Raw genomic sequence first — 23,649 nt, forward strand, 5'->3', positions numbered from 1 at the left:
AGTATTCCCCACCTTTAAGAGCATCTGATCTCTGCTTGTTTACATTAACAAAAGAAGTTAGGCAGGTTGTCAAATAAATAAGGAGCAACTGTATTAAATGAAAAGCAAATGGAAGATAACATTTTTTGCAATCTTTTTTTGTACTATTCAATACATATTAAGTCACAAAGGAGACCACCGCTATGGAATCAAGACCTCAGTTTATGTAGCCACGTACTCTGAGCTGCTTATCTTCATATAGAAAACGTAGATGCACTTCTGAACACTCATTTATCCTTACTAGCTGTGTGCACAGCATATATTTCTCAATTTAATAAAACAAAAAGAACTTGTAACACATGATCTATGCAGAATACAATCAAGCTAACTTCTTCTGTAATCAGGACAACAGTCATCTCCTAGAAAGCTGCTTTAATGCTGAACACTGTGCAATTGAGCAGGTTAGACACTACAGCAACAGCTGAAAGAATCATTAAAACCTCAGAGGTTGAGTAAGAACAGATAGAAATGGAAGTCATTTACTGGTCTATCCATCCACTCACCCACTGATACATTCTCAAGGCTTGAAACCGGCTGAAGAATATTTATCGTGCTGGTCAATTGCAACAGACACCTTCTGACACAAACAGGAAAAAGAAAACGTGTACTGAAGAACACAAAGTCACGCAGCATTCAAACCTGCAACACCATCACAAAGATGAGATGCTCCTTCTAATAAGTGGCAACCTGAAGAACAGCGTGGCTTGTACCAGCACAGCTCTGATGTTAGTCTAGACATGACTGGGAGCAGTTTATATTTAGAGAGTGCTATGCCTATGAATAGGTCTGTTCATGTTGGTATAAAGCTTTTATTGGAACTCATTTAGGGGTAAACAGCTTAACTTGTACATGGGAATCTCAGACAGTGCCAGTAAAACATTGTAGTCACACATCCATCTTCACCGTGTTTCTGTTCTAACACGTTTAATGATTTTTTCCTCCATCTACTTTCTGTACAAATATGACATTAGCCATTTGATTGGGTTGGCTCAGTCAGTAATGAAGAGGCTTAAAGGAATAGGACAGGAAAACAATGCCAGCTTAAGAAGGCTCCTTTTCAGTAACATTCTTTACACAGATTAGATTGCCACTCTTTTATGCTAGAGTATCACCTGAGTTACTACAGCTAGACACAAACCACTCCTGAAGCCTGCCATGCAAGCTTCTCAGCACAACAGCGTTGTGCTGAGAGGTGTTGTGCACAGGAGGTGTTTTTAGCTCTGATACTGATTCATGATATCCTGTAACAGTCACTGTTTAAGATCAAACTGAGTTAAATTTTACACCTTAGGGCAATACCATTCTGTTAAACTTTTTTAACCCCTTTGAGTAGAATGGATTAAGGTGTATTAAAATGCAATTTCTACCTTTCTGACACTACCAAAGGCTAAGAAAGCTTCTCACTGTACTCAAGCGTGAGGAAGGAAAAAAAAATACACATATATGCACAAATATCAGGCAATGATTACGATTCAAGATGAAGAACAGAGGTTCAATCAACATCTGCAAATTAATGACACACCTTCTCTAAGAATCAAACACACAGGAAAACATACAAGACATCTTACATCCAAAATCATTCAAAGAAACATATCTGCTTGTAAGTGGTACAGTTAACCAATACTTTAAATCAAGCCTATATGGAGTCCAATAACTTAAGTATATTAACACACCAAAGAAGTCTAAAGCACAAAAATTCTTTCACTTCAATTGAGCTTCTAAAGAAGTGAACTGCATATCACATCAGGCCTTTCCTTACATTACAAACTTTCCACTTGATTTGGTTATGAAGATTAATCTGAAGTAAAACAGGTCAGCAGCTTTTTTTTCCTCCTCCTGCTAAATACAGGTTCACTCTCTACACAGCCCCTACAGCAGCAGGGGGCTTCAGCTACTTCTGAATTTGGGATCAAACTGCATGCTTTTCAGGTCAAAGGGATGTAGTACACCACTACCAATGGGCAGTGGATGATTTAGTCTTTCTCTTACTGTGACAACATAGACATTTCATGTCTGAAATGCAATTCTATTTTATTTCCCTTCAGAAGACTCTAATGGACAGAGTCAAAGCTCTCAGCAAAGAGAACCTACAGATGTAAATGTAAGCTATTTTGAGTGTGCTGTCTTTTAAAAGGGGGTAATGACTAACTGCAATGAATGAATGAATGAATGGTTAGCCAGCAGAACAACAAAACTAAATGTCAGCTAGCACAATGAAAAGAGTACTTCTGTCTGATCAATTCAGTAAAGTAGTCCACAACAACTGATCATCTTGAAGCACTTTCTGGCTGCTCTGCCTAATTCCATAAAGGCACTATTTTTATGTCAGTTTTTTTTAAAAAGGAATGTCTGATTTCATGTTTATGTGGAATTTCAAATCTAGAATTATTATTATTATTTTTTTTTTTTTTAAGTCAAAATAACATTTAGACAAATGGTGAAGCAGTAACTCTACTCATTTTTTTCAACTTACTTTTACTGGCAAATCAGATCTACGGATTTAAATAGGACACCAAAACAGGGGGAAAATTATGCACACATACAGATCCCTGCACCAAAGAGGCATCCAATTTTATGCGACATATCTTAATATTGCAGAATGGACATATGTCATACTGACAAACTGATCACCAGAATTAGAGTCCTGACTAGTCAAGCTGGAACTCTAGAACTTAACGAAAGCACATTCATGATTTAAATGCAGTTTGCAATAAAATCAGTTATTATTCAGGGCACAGAAGAAGACTTCCTATTCTAAAGTAGGCCAGAATGATTATTCCAGCTTGTCTGTTCCTCAAGTTGCTCAACACACAACCACCATAGCAGGTGATCTGTTTTGCCACGTGCTGGAAGTCTAACAAATTAATCTAGCAGTAACAAAGGCAATAGGGGGAAGATGCTGTAAACCTTCCTAGCATTGCTGAAAGGGTGGGGGAACAACACAGGAATAACCCAAAATTGTAATTACAATTTTAGACTGTCTACTTAATCTACTTAATGCCTACTAGTAAAGTACAGAACGAAGGAAGCTGTCGTAAAACAAAGCAACTCTATGTCACAAACACAGTAAATAAAGACAGTTTATGCAACTTGAAGTCTCCTATGTACTGTATAGTATAAAGTCATTATCTAACAGCATCCAAAACCACCACTCTGTCAATTTAGCTGATCAGGCTAGAAATTATTTCCCACTTAGTCTGCCCTGGTAGAGATCTGAGCACAGCTGATGGGTCACAACCCATGTCCTTTGTATTATATGAAGCTATCTTTCCTTGACAGAATCATTTTCCAGCTCAATATACCATCAATAAGCAACTCTGGTGTTTTCTGAATCAGTATATAGTAAGGCACTGTCAGTGACCATAAGACAAAGGTAAGTTCCATTGGCTGCATGTATTCTTACTAAATATCATATGTTGGTTTTTTTGTTTGGTTGGTTGGTTTTTTTTAGAGTGGTTAAAAGAATAAAGCCATAAAGCTAAAGGTTTTCATTATACTTCTGTTGCTAAACTTGGGCAGCAAATGATACCAAAGAACTTCACTAAAGAAAACATCAACATGGTGTCTTTCAACATGAGTTCAAGCTCGCACATACCTGCAGAACCTAACTGAACTAACAGATGACTTACAAATACCAAATTAACACGGAAGTGAATGACACTGGATCAGTAGAGGTACAAGTCAAAAACGGCAATGAAAGAAAAGCAGTAGGGAACAGGGTAGGGAGGGGAACAGCCTCCACTCTTCTGAAACAACCAAATACAATTTAAAATCTATTTATCAAGAGAAGGCCAGAAGTTCTGGTAGTCAGTTGATCATGTCTTCAGCTTCTTGGGATGCTTTCACCAGCTGCCAACCTAATAATCTCAGACCAAAAATTACCTGGGCATGTGAAATAAACCATAATCTGAATCAGAATTATTAGGAAGGATAAGGACTGACACTAGCATGATTAAATATGAAGCAAAAAAAACAAAAACAAAAGCACAGTGTAGTAAGTTTCTTTTCACAGTCAGAAACTCATACCTTGAAAGCGTCAGTGCTGGAGCTCTATGAATGTGCTTCTCACTCCACCCTGCCAAAAATAAGCACATTAAATCAGAATGTAGAAACTGAAAACGGAGAACAATTTTAACAGTGAGTTAATGGATGACTTTCCTGTTAGCTCATGAAAACAAGTCTGTCCTTCTTCTAAAGGATGTTTCAAGAAACTAAGTTTTCCCTAAAATTGGTTATATTTGTGGGGTTAGTTTCTGATAATATCAGAGCTTGACCACTGTATAAGAGTTGAACATGCTGTTAAGGGGTAACACGCCAGAACAGAGGTGATGGGTTTTCTCACCCTGTCCTAGGGACAAAAAAATGAATCAGGCAATACAATTATTCCAATATTACTGCTGTCCACTTACTCATGATGTTAACATTGCATTCTGCTTTTCTAAAATGTTACTTGGCCTCTCTTTTCTCCTTAATAGTTACCTTCGCTTAGTCTTCAACTCCTCACCCTTCTACATTACGAACACCAAACCACCATTCTGCACTACACAGAGCACAGCTGTTACTGTAATCATTTCCTTCAAGACGCTGCTCATACAGACCCTCACTTCAAGTTAAATTGTTTTTCTCTTACTCTAGATGTGGTCTAAAGTTTCTCACTTGAGTTCTACACACATTAGTAACCCCCTCATTTCTGCCCACGCCGTCTAACCGCTTATTGTGTCCTTCCACGCTCATGTTTGCACAAACATCTGTTTGTAACGAAATACTCAGGCAGCTCTCGCACAGGAAATCCGTTATGTTTTTGCGCTGCTCCCCAGACAAGAAAACCCAGCTGCACTCTTGAGGCTTGCACTTCACAAGTCATTATAATAAAAATTAATCAAAATCCACTGAAGTAGCTCCAACAAACCATGTGCCAAAACACAGATCATGTATGTTGCTTGCCTTTTGTCACAGATACACAGTCGTCTGCACGTCCTCTTTCCCTCATCATAATTTATATGAAAAAAAATCTATGTATCTGTACACCAATAACGTGAGTTCTGCTGGCCAACAATTAGAAGCTTTAGAATTGGCCTCCAGAGTAAATACATTTTCTCCTCCTCTTAAAAAAAAACAATAATCAAAAACCACATATGATATGGAGAAAGGGGTACAGAAGGGTTAAAATACACTGCAAAAGGGCTCCCCTTCTCGTGTTGCTGCTTCTAAGTAGTTCGGAAGAGCTCCTTCCCTTCCCTGGCTGGTACAACAAAGGTATCTCTACCCTGTTGCAAGCTGTATTCATTCCAATGAGCACATGTGAAAGATTGACCAGAAAGACCAGAAGAGGGGAAGGAAACACTGCTGCTAGAAAAACTGATTATCAGGATGACAACACTTGGTTATTTATTTAATCACGATAGAGACTGGTGCCAAAGCCAACATGAACACGGAAATTTGTGAAGAGGAACTTTAAAGCAGAGAAAGTACCTGTCCCAGGCAATAGTTAAACATAAACCCAAGACCTAGTTCAGTGAAACAAAGAAAGCTTTCTGTCTCAGCTGCCTTAATGAGATAGCCTTGTGAGCCCAAACAGCAGGCTTATTTCTGCACGTGCTCCACATTTATTGTTATTATTTTTTTTTTAAGCATACTTTCTCCTCCCACTCATCAAATTAGGCAGATTGGGTTTACTGGGTCTGATTTCTGCTTCACTGCAAACAAAACTTAACCTGACTTCCTTCCAAAGTCCCTTTGGTCTTTCCTTAAATCACACAAACCAGGATTTCAGTTGTAGCACCTTCTAAAGGTGAACAGTTTGGCTTACCAAGAATAACCTACTGGGATGCTAATTCCACTTGCCTTCTTTATATTCTGCCAGGTTTATAGGAACAAGTCTGTCTGTGCTTGACATTTGCTGGGATACACTGTATGGCATAATTACTATTGTAAACATTTTATATACCCATAAATTCAGACTATAACCCCAAAGTGCTTACAAACTAAGACAAGATAGGGATAGATAAGCAGAAAAGGAATTTTGTAGGGAAAAAAAGTAGATTTAAGGAAGAAAAGTGAGAATGTAAGTGAAGGCAGAGAGGTTATCCAAGCTGCCTGGGAAGCTGTCTCAAAAGCGTGGCATTCTGAAGAAGAGCAGGAACAAGACTGTGTAGAATACTGCATGCTGTAAGAAGAAACAGGCAGCCTCTTTCTTTAAAACATGAAGGTAGGGATGAAATTCAAGGTAGTGTGGTTTCTAAAATATCAGCTGTATTTTTCCACTGATGTAGAAAGTACTTCCACTGAACTAAAATAAATGTAATGGTAAAATGCATATGGATGAGAAGTCAAAATCTGAGGATATTAGTATTGCTTTTATACTGATCTTGACCAACGGAACAAGAGGGAGGCTTGGAAGATCCAATACATCCCAACTCTGTAATTTGCTGTTGAGAAAGGAATAGCAGATGAGCGCAGACATCAGTAAGTGACTACCTAGCCATCTCCATTCAGATCAAAACAAACCACTGGTATTTGTTTAAAAAAAATCCAAAATGAAAGTTTTAAATAGACTGAACTCTGTTCTTGTAATTTACTTTTACATATGAGAAGCAAAATGAGCACTGAATGCAAATTGGTTTTGTCAACTGCCTGATGAAATATGATTAGTTCAAAGGAGCACAGAACAACAACATATGCCTTTTTGCTAATATGTCTCAATGTAACATACAACAGATTTTTTTTTCCAATTAATCAGTTTATTTGCCTTTGATTACCTTACAGCGAATAGATATTTTTCCAAGAGCAGATTCTATCCATATTCCTTACACATCAACCATGAGAAAGACAGTAGTAGTTACAACAGTTTTGCACAAACTTTCAACTATTTGATAAGGATATTCAAGTAAGACCTTTGCTTTTCCAGGTAGCGCCACTAAAACCTCCCATTAAACATCTTTCTTTGTCTGACTGGCAAATTTGATTATGAGTTTAATTTTTGCACAGTAAAACTCATCCAGTCATTTTTAATTACAAATTGTTTTGCACTCCATCATGGCTAGCTGAATGCTGCAAGAACCCCTTGACATAGTGACTGCATAAGCCTTGGAGAGCACTAGAAGTGTTCTTAGAAGCAGAGAACTGTTAATAAGAGATGTTTTCCTCCACTGATTGTACTGTCAGCTGTAATTCTGCAAGAGTCTGTACTCGCAAATTATGGAGAATGTGCATCTGAACTACCCTTCCATGAAATGATTTTCTCTTTCTCAAAATGATAGTACTGGTAAAAAAAAAAACTGAGAAGAAAGTGCCTGAAGCTGAGCATCCTAAGCAGTAGCTTTTTCTTTAATATAACCACAATTTAGGAGCTCCATTTAAAAAACAAAGAACCTTAGTATATTCCACCACCAAGCTGCAGACAATAGGCACCATTCTCAACTATAAAACAAATTCTCATGAACTACCTATTTACAACATGAGCCTGGAAAACAAAATAATCTCAAACTACTCATGACTTCAGTGAACTAAAAAATTCAATTCTATATTACCTACTGGTAAGATGAGATCATGAAAAAAGCCCACTCACAAACAAAAAGCAAACTAATGACAAGTAAGAGGCATCTCAGTTGCCAAAGACTTGCTTAGATGTCAGATTGAAACGTCTGATTCAAGGCTGCTGCTGCTCACTGCACACTGACTGTAGTCATTTGAGTCCTCCACTATTCACCAGGACCACTCATCATGTGCACTGTGTAGGTCTAAACCATGTTGGAAGCTTCTAGGTACTATCAGAGTGCAAGAAAAGACACCAAAACAGAACTCCTAACAAATAACAATGTACATTCCACCAATTTTCCCCTCTTTTTCAGAGATCTGTCTACTATGCCCAAAGTCTACTGAGTTTATTGGAGCTAGAAGAACCACAGCAGCAGCAGCTAACCAAATAGCAATGAAGTCCTTTTTATCCAGAAGCAAGGACCTTTCAAAATGAAATACATAGCAATGCGTATACATCTCTCTAAGCATTTCCTTCCCCAACAGATCCATTTTTGTTTCCCTGCTTTAGAAAGACGCCACAGTCTGCTTTTTGTTGGTCTAACTCAGCTGCAATACATTCAGCACTGGATTTCTCAGATGGATTAGAAACAGGTCGTGCCTTCATTTGCACATACAAGTAAACAAACACAACTCTGGCAGTCCACGCTCTAAGTAGAGCTACAAAGGAGAGGTGAGTGAAGCTGCTAAAGCAAGTAAACTCACGCAAGTGCCTTCTTTAAGAGCTGCAGAACTTCTCAGTGCTGCCCAGGTTCTGGAACACCAAATCATGCCAAGCTTGACTGAGGTTCCTGTGGACACTGCATGAGTGACGAGAACTTCAGCCTGGCAAAATGAGTTTGCCTTCCATTTAAAAAAAGCCAAAAGGATAGGAAGAACATTCACCCCTTAATAACCAATATTAGTATTTTTCCCACTAGTTCTTATAACCTCAAATTCCATCCTTGGAGCTAACAAGACTGGCTTCCAAGAACATATGTTTTGAATTGATGTTAAAGTTTTACTCATATAAGAAGTTTCTAACTTGGCTAATGACACTAGAAAAACCACGGAAATTCACTTGTAGAATTTTCAGATACCCATCACAGTTCCCCTTTGCATGAGAGAGAGAGAAAATAACTTGAATGACTGCCATTGGCTTTACAAAACACGCAAAGGTTGGGAAGAGTAGCAGTATTCCAAATCCTCTAACTACTCATAGGCAGTAAATTACACCACCTAAGGTTGATGCTGTAAAAGCAAAGATTCAAACAAAGAGGGAGGGGGGGGGGGGGGGGAATGTAAAATAAAAACTAAGTGTTTGAAACTTTTAACAAGCTCAAAGTTTTCCAAGAGAAAAGATGGAACAAGGAATATTAATCATTCCATCTAATTTAAATCATTTTCTGTTATCCCAACAGGGCATTCAAGCTAGTAACAGAAATAAGTCACAATTCTTTCAACAATTACAAGAACATCTTAAAAACGTACAGAAGTGTTTTTAAGCACAGCTTTTCACTTTCCTATCTTACCACAGTTGCCCCTGGAAGCAACCCTTTTATTAATGGTTGCATTTCAACCAATCACTCAAACCACATCTGCTACTGTAGATGCTTTGTCCAAGAGTCAGGAAAAATAATGCTCAGGTTCATTTTATTAAGTCTTATAAAAATCCTCCCCCATCACTTTAATGGGAAGTCAGCAACACTTAATTTTTAGGGAAAGTTAACCAACATAATAGGCAAAGTAATTCCCTCAAGAGGTTCAGCAGCGGTCTCAGTTCAGTACACAAGGCTGTTAATTACACAACTGCCTTCAGCATTAAGAGGAATCTGGTAGCTACAGCACTAAGACTGCCTTTGATATCTGCACACACATGATCTATTTACTTAGAAAAGTTATGCAACACCTGAAGTACCTCCTCTTTACCAATGCTGAAGCATGCTAACAGAAGGACAGGGGGCGGATGTGGGCAACAGGCACTTCAGAGGCTCAGGGAGGGCACGGCTACTGTTCAAAAGGCACCCAAACCCAAATTTTCTACTAAAATCTGCCCCACCTGACAATACGCTCAAGTATCAACTCCTGCTTAAAACTTGGTTAAATATCTCCAGAGGAAAGACTGCGCTACATAGTCAACCAATGGTGGAATCAACTGCCTGCCTCCATCGTAAGAGTGGTTTTCTAATAGAGCAGACCATTCCAGGTCACATTGTATTGCAAAATCATCATGAAGATTTTACTGTTCTCAAGCATGTTGAATCAGTAAAGCTGGCAGTGTAAGTTTTCATTCTGCACAGTGCTTTCTACTTTCCCTTTAAGAAAACAAACTCAGACAAATCACATGCTACCCATGCTGACATACTCCACAACACTAGGACAACTGAGATATCAAAAACACGCTATCTTTCCTCTTTTAACTGTGAACTGAAGAATCCACCTCGTATCACTGTTGATACACCAATGATCGGGGGGGAAAATTACGGCAAAGGGGGCGGGGGGGGGGATACAACCACAACTCCCACAGCTGTCTCTACTCGTATATGAGGAGTTACAGGAAGTCTCAAAGCAGTCACAGACTGGTAAAGCGTTTTCAAGGACTTGGATTTCACCACATCGCTTTGCTTTCCTCCAATCCTTAACTTAAAGTCATAGGTCGAATTATTTATGAATAGAAGTTAATTGCATCGTAATGCGGTACTGCTCTGTATTTAGCACCTCCTTCAGAACTTTCCACTAACGGGTTAAAGTCTACACCGAGCCCATACAGAACTTCAGATGTAATTTAACTATTTCTGCAGTAGCATCATTATTAACTTACAAAGTTTTGTTTAAAATGATCGATTCCCTTTTATCTTATGATCTCCTGTGAAAGTTTTGCAGCTATTTCTATCATCGTTTGTAAACAACAGGCACTTACACGGCTTTCCAAAAGAACTCCGGGGGGAAGAACAGCTCACTCACAAAATATTTGCTGTGAATAAATAAGTTTTGACTAATTAGTTTTAATTAAATTAGTCATTTGAGTACAAACAATCACAGCACAGCATCTGGGATTCTCAGAAATTTTCTTAGCTGCCAGAGGATCCGGATGATAAATGACTTACATAAGGCTGTATTCACACTCCTTGCGAGGTGTAAAATGTAAGCTCAAGCAAATACTCATAAATATACCACACATCTATAAAGTGTTAATCTTAAGCCCGCAAGGCCATAAGACGGAAGTAACTATTACAGTGCACGACAGCATTCTCCAAGTCTTTCATTTCCTTAAAGGAACCCATTTACTTGTCACCTGCCGCGACACTGAGCAGAGAGAGAATGTCACAGACACCTCCGTGGTTTACGTATAGTGACAACACATTGGGAGAGATGGTTTTTCATTTTCTCATCAAGTTATTAGATTAGGTCTGCATCCAGATTTCAATGTCCGGGACAAGTCTGCCACCTGTCCTGAACTTGATTAGTTGGAAACATCTACATGACCAGAGCAGATACTTCAGATGGTTTGGAATGACCACGAGCAGACATCCAAATAATCACAAACACAACTTAGTGATGCCAAGAATGAAGCTCTAATCACAGCCCCCTGTGAAACAGCCTGAATCTTATTAACGTAGCACTTCATACTTCGCAAGCACAACCGAGATCAGCTAAGCATCTATAAAACCAGAGAATCAATTGCATCAAGCCTGCAATGGAGTTGAGAAAATGAACAGCGCTGGCTTTCTTGCTAAAAGAAACGGGTGCATATTTACGTGGTTGGGGTGTGTGGTGGGAGAAGTGAAGGCTCAAATACTCTAATACTTTTCTCAGCTATGTTCCAGTTCTGTTTATTGTACCAGCACATCTAAGATCTTCCTGCCTTTGTACATTCCTTCACATACCACTTTCCTCCCTCCCAACCCCCAGATGTAGGACCAGAGCAGCTGATAAAAAGACCTAGGGAAAAAAAAAAAGCTGCTTTCATTTAAAGAGGCAAACACACCAACGTTCAAATATATTTCTCATTGACCATCTTAATAAAAGTTAAACTGAGCCCCCCCAGTTAAAGCATTAACTGGAATTTTATCTGTACAGTCGTGTAGCCACTACTGACACAGCTGTAACTGAAAATAAAACAGAGAACTCCACTGCCAATCTTCTTACGTTGCCATTGGCATATACAATAAATCTGCCTCGTTAGCAGGGGCTACTGAGTTCTTTGTAGTAAACAAAGCTGCAGATACAACAGGCTCACATACTTTTCATTCATCCACATATTTTTCTTCACTTAGACTTCCAGCACGTGCCACAGAAGAGCTGAACGTTAAGCATTCCTGGAGTGTCACAATATGTAATACAATAAAACAGATTACAACCATACCTTTCTTTCACAGCAGTGGTGCCAAGCACAGGTACGCTGTAGCAATCAATTTGTTCTGCAGACAGTAAGGCTTTCATAGAATACTAATGCAAAATCTCTTTTCTCTCTCCTTCGACTTGACTCCCCAATGCCCGGGTCCCGACCAATACAAGGAGGAGGGCGGAATGTCTTCTGCCGAGATAACCACAACTACTAATCAAGTATACGTGTACAAGGGCACGGGATTAAACCTCCACCAGGCTTGACTCGGGCACCGAGAGCAGCTAAACACATGCACAGCAAGGTCAGAATTAAACACGCACACACGCACGCGCATCTATTTGTGTGAACTAATTTATCACACTTTACCACTGACGGCTTTTTACCTCAGGGGAGTAAAATTACATCCTGGTGAACTGGCGAGATTCAGACACAACAGCATCCAACACCAAATCACATTTCACAGAAAGGCGAACCGTGTGCTGAAGTGAACACTTCCCTCTGTACTTAGCAGACTGTTTCTGAAACTCTGCTCCTGCTGCGTGTATCCGTACGTGCCTATGTGCTGGTGCATGTGTGTGTGTGTGTGTGTGTGTGCTGCACAGGCACGTGTGCAACACAGACTGCTGGGCAGGAGCTAAAATAGAATGATACCATGCAAGTTCAAAAATGGGTAACAACTTCAAGGGACTTTTCTTTTCGACTGTATTTATCTTTACCTCTTAACATAACCAACCCAGCAGTCTAATTAGTCCTGAAGAAAGCATTTTATTATTGTCTAACACGCAAATGTCAAACAAGCCGTTCATTTACCTTGAAGTTTATTAGCATCGAAATGCAACGTGAAGATGCTCTCAAAATACTGTCACTTGTATTCCCGACATATTTTCTAAAACCCACTTAGCAGGTTTTTATTGGCTGGCATAGCTGGATGCTGTATTAGTGCTTAAAATAGGCTAAGCATTATCTTCACTGTAGCACTCCTGAGCCAATGGAAGAGTTTTGCTTTAAACACCCCAATTTATATTTCACTTTTCTCTTTGGTTCTTTTTATGTCAAGACTTTCCCCACATTCCAGTCAGCCACACACAAGCAAACACGCATGTTATCACAAAGATCATTACACGTGCCTTTTAATTCCTACTTAGAAGTGCAATGCTGAAATTTAAAAGCAGAGATTTTCTTCCTTCTTGGTATTTTCCTTACAGTCCCTGCAGATGCACATTTTACAAAAACCATCAAACTGAACCCTCTGAATTATTATTGACAGGGTTTTAGTAACACTGCTTTTGTATGTGATCAGTGCTTAGGAGAAAATACTGTGCAAATACTCCTAAAAATAACCCTGAAAATAGCGTTTGGCACTTCACCTAGAATAAATTAGCAAAATAGTTTTGAAATATCAATGGCTTCACAGAAACGCTATGAAAAAGCAGCATAATCAATACTGATGAGTTCGTCCTTGACATACTGACCGTGTCATCGGGCTATTGTCATGTGATATCATGTCATTTCCCCACCTGGCTCATGACCTTGTCCTTTAAATGACCCAAAGCTTCCCTCAAGTAGCAGGAGGCCCCTCCCCGCTGTCTCAGCAAGGTCGAACGGGTCAGCGTGTCCTCATCTATAATCCACCACCATTTGTCAGCAGGGAGGCTGGAGGAGGCAGGCTTGCTACAAGGGGAGAATGCCCAATTAGGCAGCTGTCACACAAAGCATAGGCTGCAAAATTATCCCCTGTCAAAAGAAAGAGCAGCTGCGGGTGCCAATTACAGCAACCTTTCAACCCTTTAGGTACTGGAAACTACACAGAAGTAAATGAAGTACAATTAGTGATAACAAATCGATGAATTAGGACAGTAAATTAGAAATTACTAGCAGGTGAGCTTAGGTCTCCCATAATATTAAGGGCACAGCACACCCCAGGCAAGGGCAAGGGCGTACAGATTTCACACAGCACATCCGTCTTGTCCCATCCATTTTTCTCGTGTGGAGCCTGTTATCCTCCACCGTTTCCCTCCCACAAGCCTGATCCGAGATGGGCAGTGCAGGCAGAGAGAAGTGGCAGCCCAGAGAGAGGACAGAAGTTGCAGTGCCTGCTCTCCCTGCCTGTGCTGCTAAGTGCAGCTTTCCCCCTTCTCCCAAGGAGGCTCCAGGAGCCAGGGCAACCCGTCTGCAGTGAGCATACTCCATTTCAGCCTGACATTTGACATTTGCTGCACCTCATGCTCCAGCCGCACAAGACTTATTCAGGGAAAAAAAAAAAAAAATTAAAATCCACAAAGCCAACAAAAGAGCAAGAGGCAAAACCTCAGTATACTCAACACCATTTACACTTGAAACACCTAACTTGCAGACCGGTGCGTGTAACTTTTGGCTAGAGAAAGATGACGTATTCCTCCACGTTTCAGGTGTCTGACGCATCACGCAGCAGCATCCCTGAGCACAAACACAGCCCGCGTCCGATCTGCCAGCAAAGCCCCTACCTACTCCGTGCCGTTGTTGCTGCTGTGCGGCCCCGCAGAGCCGGGCAGGCTCCGCTCCCCCAGCGCGGCAAGTGCTGCTGGCCGCCCTTCCGACAGGGGGCGCCACGCGGAGCGTCCGACCACGGGCACGGGGAGCTCACAGCGCAGACCCGGAGTCACATCAGGGATAAACGGCGGGGAGATTGGGCTACGGGGATCGACGGTTAAAAGGCAAACACCCCAAGCTACAGCTCAACCAACGCCTCTGCGTTTAGGTGCTCTGAGTCAAACAAATGTAAGGAACAAAACTCAAATCCCAAGATCCCTCCTACAGCCAGGCTTTCCAAACGGCTATTGATACTTCAAAACCACGTGAAGTTGCCATTTACGCTGTCGATTCTCTCCTTTCAATCCCAAATCCACCTTTCACACAGCCCAAATTTCTTCCAGTAGCATTTCGAAAGCAATACCAAATGTATGCTCGCTCTGCAAGTCAGACACATACTCAGCAGTACAGACACTAGAACATAAAGCACGCTAGAAATTAAACCTCTGATCTCTAGGAAGCGGTTTCCTATGGTCACCTCTCAATCCTTGGCCAGTGCAGAATATTTCACCATAACCAAGTCATAAATAAATATCTGGCTTTCCCAACTCAGATAAGGGAAAGCGTAACGCAACCTCAGCTATAAATAGATGCAAGAAATGTTCATTTATCAGCAGTTGCAGCACTGCTCGTCAAGTTTGACATCTTCTTTTCAGTAGCATACGGAAGCCGCGGAGCACTGAAAGAGTTAATGTGTTTAGAATTCCGTTTCCATCATACTTGGGCGACTATCTCTTTAAATAATTTAAATCCTCTCCATCAACTACAAAGCTGTTTTGAAGCCATTTAGCTTTGTTCTTTACATGTGTTCTAATTAAGAAATGACCTTGTCATCACACACACCAGAAATCCTGGATTATTTCCTGCAGCAAAAAAAATCTACGAAGCCAGGAAAAAAAAAAAAGAAAGAAAGAAAAAAATACACCCTTCTTCCTTCAGTGAGGAACTGAGGAAGTTGTTGGTTGGCTGAACGCTGAAGCAGTTTCACCGCATAATTTTTTTTGTTGTTGTTGAATGTCACAGGGCGGGTTAGCGTGACCTTGAGCTGCATCAGCAGCACAGCAAGGGTCGAGATGCCTGCAGGCGCCCTTGTACTGGATTTGCAAGACAAAAACCTTCAAACTGGCTGAAGGACATCTTAAATCTCTTCAAAGGTTTTTCCGAACTAATCTGGGCTGCTCTTAGCCGGATCTGCGCCCGTGTGAGAGGCAAAATTAAAAACAAGGTCTTTGACTGGATGTTGTCTGCTCTTAACCCTTCTCTCGCAGCAGGCAGTGCTGAAGGGACGCCGCTTTCACATGTGGCGGAGATTCAACGGTTCAACCAGCGGCATTCTTTCATAACAAAATTATGTAAGCAACCATTTACTAAGAATGGTGCTGTTATTAATACTGAGCAAGCTCTCTTTAGCGGCTGCCCTCCTCTCTCCGTAGCTCAATGCTACTGCCGGCTGCCCGAACCGCTCCAAGAAGCCCCGCGCGGCCCTGGGCCCTCAGGAAACGCCGGGGCAAAGGGCTGCTTTGGGGTGTCTGCAGCAGCACCCACATAACTACAGAAGAGTGTTTGGGCACACGTAAGGCGTGTTTTATGGGAAGAATTCAGGAAGCGTCCACTCCTCATCTTACCCCGTGATTTCCTTCTCAGCCACTCTGAGCTAGCAAGGATATTAGCATGTGTCAGGCCTAGCAAGAGTTTGAGAACGTGAGTGTAAGGGTAACAAAAAAAGTCAGCCAGCCTCTTTCCTCTTGACTGCTCACCACTTGACAAGCGGCACAGAGGCTTTCTAAAAGCTTGAGCAGAAGCACAGAGATAACCACTAAGAAAGGGCCCAGGAACACACAGTTACTCCATGAAACCACAAGTGTGCCCAATGGATTTGGAGGTGTCGTTCAGATACGACTATCAACACAGTTAACACACAGATGCTTTCTCAAAAACCTACTTGCACACAGAACCTCCAGTTCCAATAAGAAACACCTCCCAAGGAAGAACAACTTTCCATATTCCTAGTTAGCAAACAATACAGATTCTCATTTCCAAAAGCAGATAAATAAAACAGCATCACCTTACCCTCACATCTGCTTTAGCAGGGATATACAAACTATCAAATTTCTGAGGAGAACAACAAATACAAATGAGTCAAAAATAATCTCAGGTTATTAAAAAGATGGCAGCATCACAGCTTAGAACTGTCTTTTGCTATTTCTAGGGTAAACACCTGATAAATGCCTGAAGTCCTTGAGGAGAAATGGAAAACAGAGCCATTCACACCAGCAGAGGGTGTTCTAATTCTTTTCTGGTTGAACATCAGCGGCTCAAGTTAGTAGCTTGCTCTGCTTTTGTAAAGTACTACGCTCTATTACACAAGAACTAAATATTTAAGTTTGCTGAGAAAGGACAGTTTTGGCAGTTATGTCACAATTGTTATAACACTATCCTCCACCTACTCCTGCAATCAATTCACATCGTCATTCCTGAAAACCACAGCTCTTCTCACAAAATACTCACCATGTTTAACAACTAGCCATTTTAAGCATTCGTTTTCAAGCAACACCACTGATAGTACCTTTCATATCAGCAAAGGAGGAACTTATACAATGCAGAAGCTTTCTTTCCACGGACCTACCAAGGTTTCTAGTGTGTTTATTATGCTTAGACAGAGAGCCACGGTGTTCCCACAGTGCTTTCATGTCAGAGTAACCTCTGCCATTACTCAGAACGTTCTCAAGGCTTGCCTCGTGGGAAGGGCCCAGCCTGCCTCTGGTTCACAGCCATATGGGAATGGGAACCAAAGTATGCCTTCTCATCCATGCTGGGACCTCTGGCAAACACTGATTGATCAGATCCACACATATGGTATACTGACTGTTCAATACGAATGTATTCTTTTTGTGTCCTTTGAGTAACACAACAACATACAGGCAGCCAGCTGTAGTTAAATTAAAAAAAAAATGTTTGGTCACTTGGCCTATTACACTATTTCCCTCCGCCCTCCCCCCTCCAACACACACACACTACTGGGTCCTAAACTGTATTTCCTAGAAAACTTTCCAATTTACCTCAGAGTTATTAGGGAAAGGGATTAGGTAAGACCAACTTAAGTAGTTTATGTTGCATGTCACCTTCGCAGAAAATACTAAAAAATATTTTTATGGCATGCACAGCTGAACTTGCAACATCAGTGGTTTCTTAAGTTTTCTCCAACATGTAGCAACACAAAGCTAATTTATGGGTTTTCCAAACATCAGGTGTGAAAACTCCCAAAACAAAAACAAAGTTTGCAATGTTGCAATGTTCTAGCTGAACAGGGTGACTGAAAGATGGAATGAAAGCTTCCAAGCCAGGTCACAGTTGCTGCCAAGTATTGGACAGACTGCGTGGCTCTGCCAAAAGCAAAAACCAAAACCCCAAAATACAAATTAGCATATTTCTTCCACGGCCACAACAGTCCAGCAAAAACTTTATAAATCAGACTGTCTTAAGAACTTCACACGAAAGTTAGCAAGTGTGGTTACTCAGCATCCAACCACAACTCAGGAGTTAGAGCAGCAATGCGTACACCCACACGCGGAGAAAATAGCACTCATGACCCCGTAACAGCTACAAAGGTGGACAGTCATACATTTCTAACCTACTGATAAAAATGGTCTTTGTGGCTACAATTTCTCATGGTCAGTAACTTCACAGAGGCATACTGTTCTCTTAAGTAATGCTATCCGCTAGCCTGCTTACACAGATGAAGCCACGCAAACTCAGTAACAGACTAGGTCAGCATTTTAAAACCAATCCAAGTACAGGTTGTACATGTAGCCTTAATCTTACCATCTTCTAACTGCTGATTCTGACTGTACATTAACATTCCTTAAGCATAAGGCAGTTATTCTGTATACACTGTAGCTCCAAGCACCGAAATAAATAAAGAAGAAAAGAAAGATGGCAGGGTGTTACACAAACATATCTTTTATCACCAAGCTCCTATTATTAAATAAAACCATACCTGCTAATGCAAAGATGACATGGGAGCAAATACTGATACCCCCCCCATCAGTACCAGTATTAATAAGGAACAGTTGTACAACTGCCCCAAGACTATGCCACACAATGTTGTTGACCTGTGTTCCTTGTAGTATCAGAAGCAGCCCAAGGTCTGGTACTGCACATGAGGGTCTACTAGAGACAGAAGCTGTAAGCTATGATTCTCATTATCATACTTTGATACACCGTGGTGAAGAAAAGTGACATTTCTCCTGCTGTTGCTAAGTGTAAATAAATATAAGTAGCCCAACTTACCTAAAGTAACCTGAGTAAACAGAAAATTGGATAAATTGGTTTTTATAGTGCTAGCACTATTAAGTAGAACTAATATAGAAAAAAAGCAGCGTGCCATCATTAAAATGGAAGTGTTAACAGATACAAACTAAGTACCGAAATAGCAGATAAAGCATGAATATGGCCAGATCTTAGAACTGGATTTTAAAATGTGCCTGAAAACGCACACAAGCACTACTATGAAGCATCAGTTACATCTAATTAAGTTCTACTCATTGTAATTGAAATAATGGAAAACATATAAAGAAGTGAAGGCAGAGAAACTCTATAATCAGTGTATTAGTCTCAGGTATACTTAATATAACTTTCTTATCCTAGTACATATACTAGTTATATTCTTAGCTTCCTACTGCAGAATAATATGAGTACTGCTTAAAAGCAGCAGTTGAGGACAAGAAGTGTTGAATATTAAAGGAATCAAGTGTTTCAATTCTTTCCAAATCCACAGGGGAAAAGAAAAGGTCTTAACAGATTATCAATGTTTATACCAGCAGAAAGGAAATTACCTGGTCCTACCAAGATCTCATTTAGCATCTAGTCAACCCCCTACATTAAGCTCTATCTCTGCTCTCTCCCCTGCTAGTAAAACCAGAGCTTTAATTTAGTTCTCCCAACAATTTCCAACATTCACAGCAAGAAATTTCTTCAAGTTTTCTTCAAATTTTCTTTTGCCAGAAGCACTACCTTCCAAATCTGGACCTGAGGACTCCCTTCCACAAGGTGCACCTCAGCACAAGAAGGCTGACAACTCACACAGATAGCACTGTTCACTTCAGGGACTCCATCTCCTACTACAGACATCTCAGATACCCATCAAAGAATATTACCAACACTGCATATTACATACATTCATGAGTTCTGTTTATTCTAGAACTTAACTTCTATGCTGATCAAGAATTGCATGGGTATTCACAGAACAATAGGTACAGTATATATGTTTTGCTAAATCAGGGAGCTGGACTTCAATGCAGGTTTTTCACATTGCTGTGCCAGTTCATTTTATTCAGTACAAAGCCACCAACAACCTTTGAGTTCTCCAGCTCAAGGTCATTTTTAGCATTCACATGCACAGCTTTTTGGTTGTCTGCAGAGAAAAAGTTTTTTTTTCTTTCTTTCTTTCTTTTTTTTTAAAGTGCATTCAAGAGCAAAGGGATATCTGGAAACATCTTTAAATAGTAAAAAAAAAAATTTTTTTTTTTTAAGTTGCCTTTATCAGTTGTTTGTGAATAATTTTACTTGGCTACCCTATTAAACATAGGTTCCAATTTAACCTTCAGTCTCTGCAGCCACCACCCATATCTGAAAGGTCTAATATAAAATTAGGTTCAACTCCTACAACCTCAAAGTCGGGGCCGCACTTCTCACTCAGTCTTTGAAGGCAACCAGTAGATAACCAGGTCCTCAAGTTCCTTTCCCTGCTCTGACAGACACAATCTTTTTTAAATTTCTAATCAAAAGCAAGGGAAGTAAGGTGGAAAGAAGCTTTCACTCATGATAACTGTTTGCCTATGTTGCATTTCTTAACAGTTAAGACCAATACCCCGGTCCCCAGACCTTCTCTTTCACCACCCCAGCTAACTTCCACAAGTCTTCTCTGTCATTTTTTCTTTCTTATGCTTCAGAGTATAGGATAGAGGAGGTGGGAGAAGGAGCAGAATTGACACTTATTTTGTATTTATTTTTAATTTTAAGGGTTTTGTTTTTTGTCAGCACTTTATTGCTACAGAAATATCACACGCATAGGGTAAGAAATGTCATATTCTGTTTTTCAGATATTGGTTTCTGTCGTCACTGACACACTGCATTAAATACTCGCCTTCAGTCTTGTTTAAATACTCCTCTCAATCTCACATCTCAAATATTAAAAAGTTAAAATTACATAAAATACATCCAGTTATGAAAAGCAAAAAAAAAAAAAGATGCATCTGGCACTGTTCTTTTGTATACGATATACTTTATTGCCACATGTGTCCATCTGAGTTGGACATGTATACTTCTACTGGTACTACACATCATTTTAAGAAAAGAGTAAGAAGCTGACAACCAGATAAACCCAACAAAAGAATGAATCGTACTTGCATATCCCAGCAATGATCGCACTCACTGCAGTACTGTTGCCAGGTGTCCAACAAAACAGCTGAAGCCAACGTGAGTCAGCAGTGGTTCCTGGTTATCAAGTTCATTGGAGTATTCAGTTGCCAATTGCATTTCCTTCTCCCAATATGTTTCACTTTCATCTTCAATGATGCAAATGTCTAAGTTATACAGGGACTCAAGCTTCTGGTCTCCAGATAGCAAAAGTGTAGAAAAATCCATCTAACAGACTCATGCACTTACTGTTTTTTAACTTTACGAAATTCTTAAATTAGGTTTTAGCTGCTTTGCCTTACACTCAGTTAGGAACTCTCACTTCACTGCATACCTATTAGACTTCCCACCCTCCCCCTAGACCAATCTCTTTATAAACAAGGTGCTTGTGTTACAGCATACATAATCCCTAAAACAAAACACATTGCCTCAACAGAATGAATGACAGCTCCATACTCTACAAAATTTTACACTACAGCAGGTCTGCAGAACTACTAGCTCAGGAAAATACAAACCACACTGAAGTCTCCTGCTTTTTCAGAAGACACAGTCAAGTATTTACAACATACTGCAAAATTAACTCCAGTTTTTTTTCCAAAACAAGAAACAGCCTATTCAAGTTTCCTCAATTCTTAGTATTTTAAGAGTGATACAACCCCCAGGGGTAATTTCATTTAAAGAATGAGAAATATGACGCTTTCTGAAGTTTTTTTTTCTTTCCTTTTTAAATGCACCAAAGATTTCAAAACACTTACAAGACCGTTGTAACTTTTCAATTATTTTCAGATATGGATGACTAACGATACGTCTGCATGCCAAACAGACATGAAACACATTCTTCAAGAGGCATAAAGCTACACAAAACCACAGATTTATTTACTAAATGGAAGTGCTGTGAAAAGAATGATTTTCCTCAAACAAATAACTCGAAGTATTCTTTCTGGCTTTTCAATCTTGCATTAACGTCACAAAAATGGTTTGAGCTATTAGAAGTCTACGAGTCTACATGAAGACCACAAAAATGGAAAAGCATTGTTACATTACTTGTGCAGCGGAAAGATGAAAACTACTATTTATTGAGAAATCATGGATGAGCAGAAGATGCCATATAGGGAAAACATAACCTGAAAACTAATATTTAAAAGGACAAAGGAGATGGAATATTTTGTTTACTACACTTACATCCTTTATAAAGTAGTGCTACAATTATCAAATGTCCTCCTACAGGTTGTTTCAACTCTCAATGGTTAATTGAAAACCATACTATGAGAGAACTGACAGAAAATCATAGATCCCTACTCTTTACAACGTTGGGTAATAGTAACAAGCATATAAAGCAAAGCACTGAAATACTAACAATTACAAAAAAAAAATAGAGCCAATTTATTAGCTCAAAAGGGCAAAATTGAACACAACAGTAGCCCACAAATGCCTAACATCACCAAAAAAATTATTTACATAGTGTGTACCTGCACAGGTGGCTCTATACTGTGGTTACTCTCCCTGGATTCTCCCAGAGGACCTCCTATGCTCACGAAGCAGCACTCTCCTCTGATCTGCCACATTCATCATTGGAACAAAGAGTGCAGACAAAACATCTGAGTGAAGAACCTCATGGAAAATTTCCTTCCCTTGATTTTCTTCCTATGAGGCTTTCCACAGCAGGAGCAATTTGGCTCTGCAATATTCATGCTCACTGCCACCTGACATCAAGGTTCATTTCTTTGTGAAAGAGTCTCCAAAGGATAATAAAGTAAAAGCCTGAACACTTGCAAGAAGCATGTAATAATGCAAGGAAGCAGTAAAGCTTACTCCTGCCCTAGGCAGAAGGAGTAAATGGATAATGATGGAAAAAGAAAGCAAGATCTTCTAAAAACCTTTTGGAACCTGGTCTTTAAGTGTAATAAGCAACTGTATGCTTCAAAGCAAGCTCAGAAACTCACGTAAAACCTCAACTTATTTTGTTCAGGCTTTCCAGTTTGGTTTACTTTAGTTTGCAGACCATATCCAATCCACTGGAAAAACTGACCCGGCCTGCAGACCTTCCCATACAGCTACATACATATGAGGAGATAAGGAAGCAGGCAATGGTTAGAAGAATTGCTCTCACATCATATTTCCCATCCTAGTGCTTCATGAAAACCCTGCAGCCTCAATTCTATCCAAAAAAAGTGTCTAAGTTACCATGCAATAACCCACGTAGCTGTCACATGGAGCAAAGTTCACATACATTAACAAGTGTATCTGTTAACACGGCCAGGCCTATGTCAGTGTGACTATTTCCTAACAATGTTTGTTACAACATACATGTTCTCTGTCCTTAGGCAGTTACCTACCTATCTATCAACATCATTATCTGTGGTCCAGACACCCCACAATAGGTTTTGTTCCCTTGAGCACTGGGTACTCATTCTCCAGATCAACAAGTTTCATGCCAATCTGGCATTAAATGTCTCACCTGTCAGGAGCAAGGATGGCGATGGGATTCCTCTTAGAACAGGTACAGTCCCCTGAAGAGCACTCTCCACGTTGACTGAGTAACATTCACTGAAAGACTGCTAGCTGCCACCACATCAGGGTGTGCACACTAATGCTCTTGGACCGCTGCCATGTTATCCATGTATGTTTTTATTATAACTCATCTCCTTAACATGCAAGACACTTATCTTTGATTCTTTCAAAATGAAAAAAGAAAACCTGGTGCTGTAGAACTGGTTTTACCACAGTTCTGACTATTTCAACCAGGTCACTGTAAGCTCTTC

The 23,649-nt window shown here is 40.1% G+C and overlaps 1 protein-coding gene across 40 annotated transcripts in view; it reads right to left on the minus strand.

The window, feature by feature from the left end:
• NRIP1 (nuclear receptor interacting protein 1) overlaps window positions 1-23,649 on the minus strand; it is a 70,854-nt gene that overhangs the window by 19,973 nt on the left and 27,232 nt on the right. For 14 of the 40 annotated variants that reach the window (XM_015298695.4, XM_015298718.4, XM_015298725.4 and 11 more), the window contains one exon: window positions 4,066-4,114. The exons of 5 other annotated variants lie outside the window; for them this stretch is intronic. The gene's annotated coding sequence lies outside the window, so the exon portion shown is untranslated. Of the gene's footprint in view, window positions 1-4,065; window positions 4,115-8,280; window positions 8,401-10,474; window positions 13,044-13,374; window positions 13,574-23,649 lie in introns of those variants that run through there. 21 more of the 40 variants (XM_046900300.1, XM_046900359.1, XM_046900318.1 and 18 more) reach the window with 15 other exon arrangements.

Source organism: Gallus gallus, chromosome 1, assembly GCF_016699485.2.
Source record: "Gallus gallus isolate bGalGal1 chromosome 1, bGalGal1.mat.broiler.GRCg7b, whole genome shotgun sequence".
Lineage (NCBI taxonomy): Eukaryota > Metazoa > Chordata > Aves > Galliformes > Phasianidae > Gallus > Gallus gallus.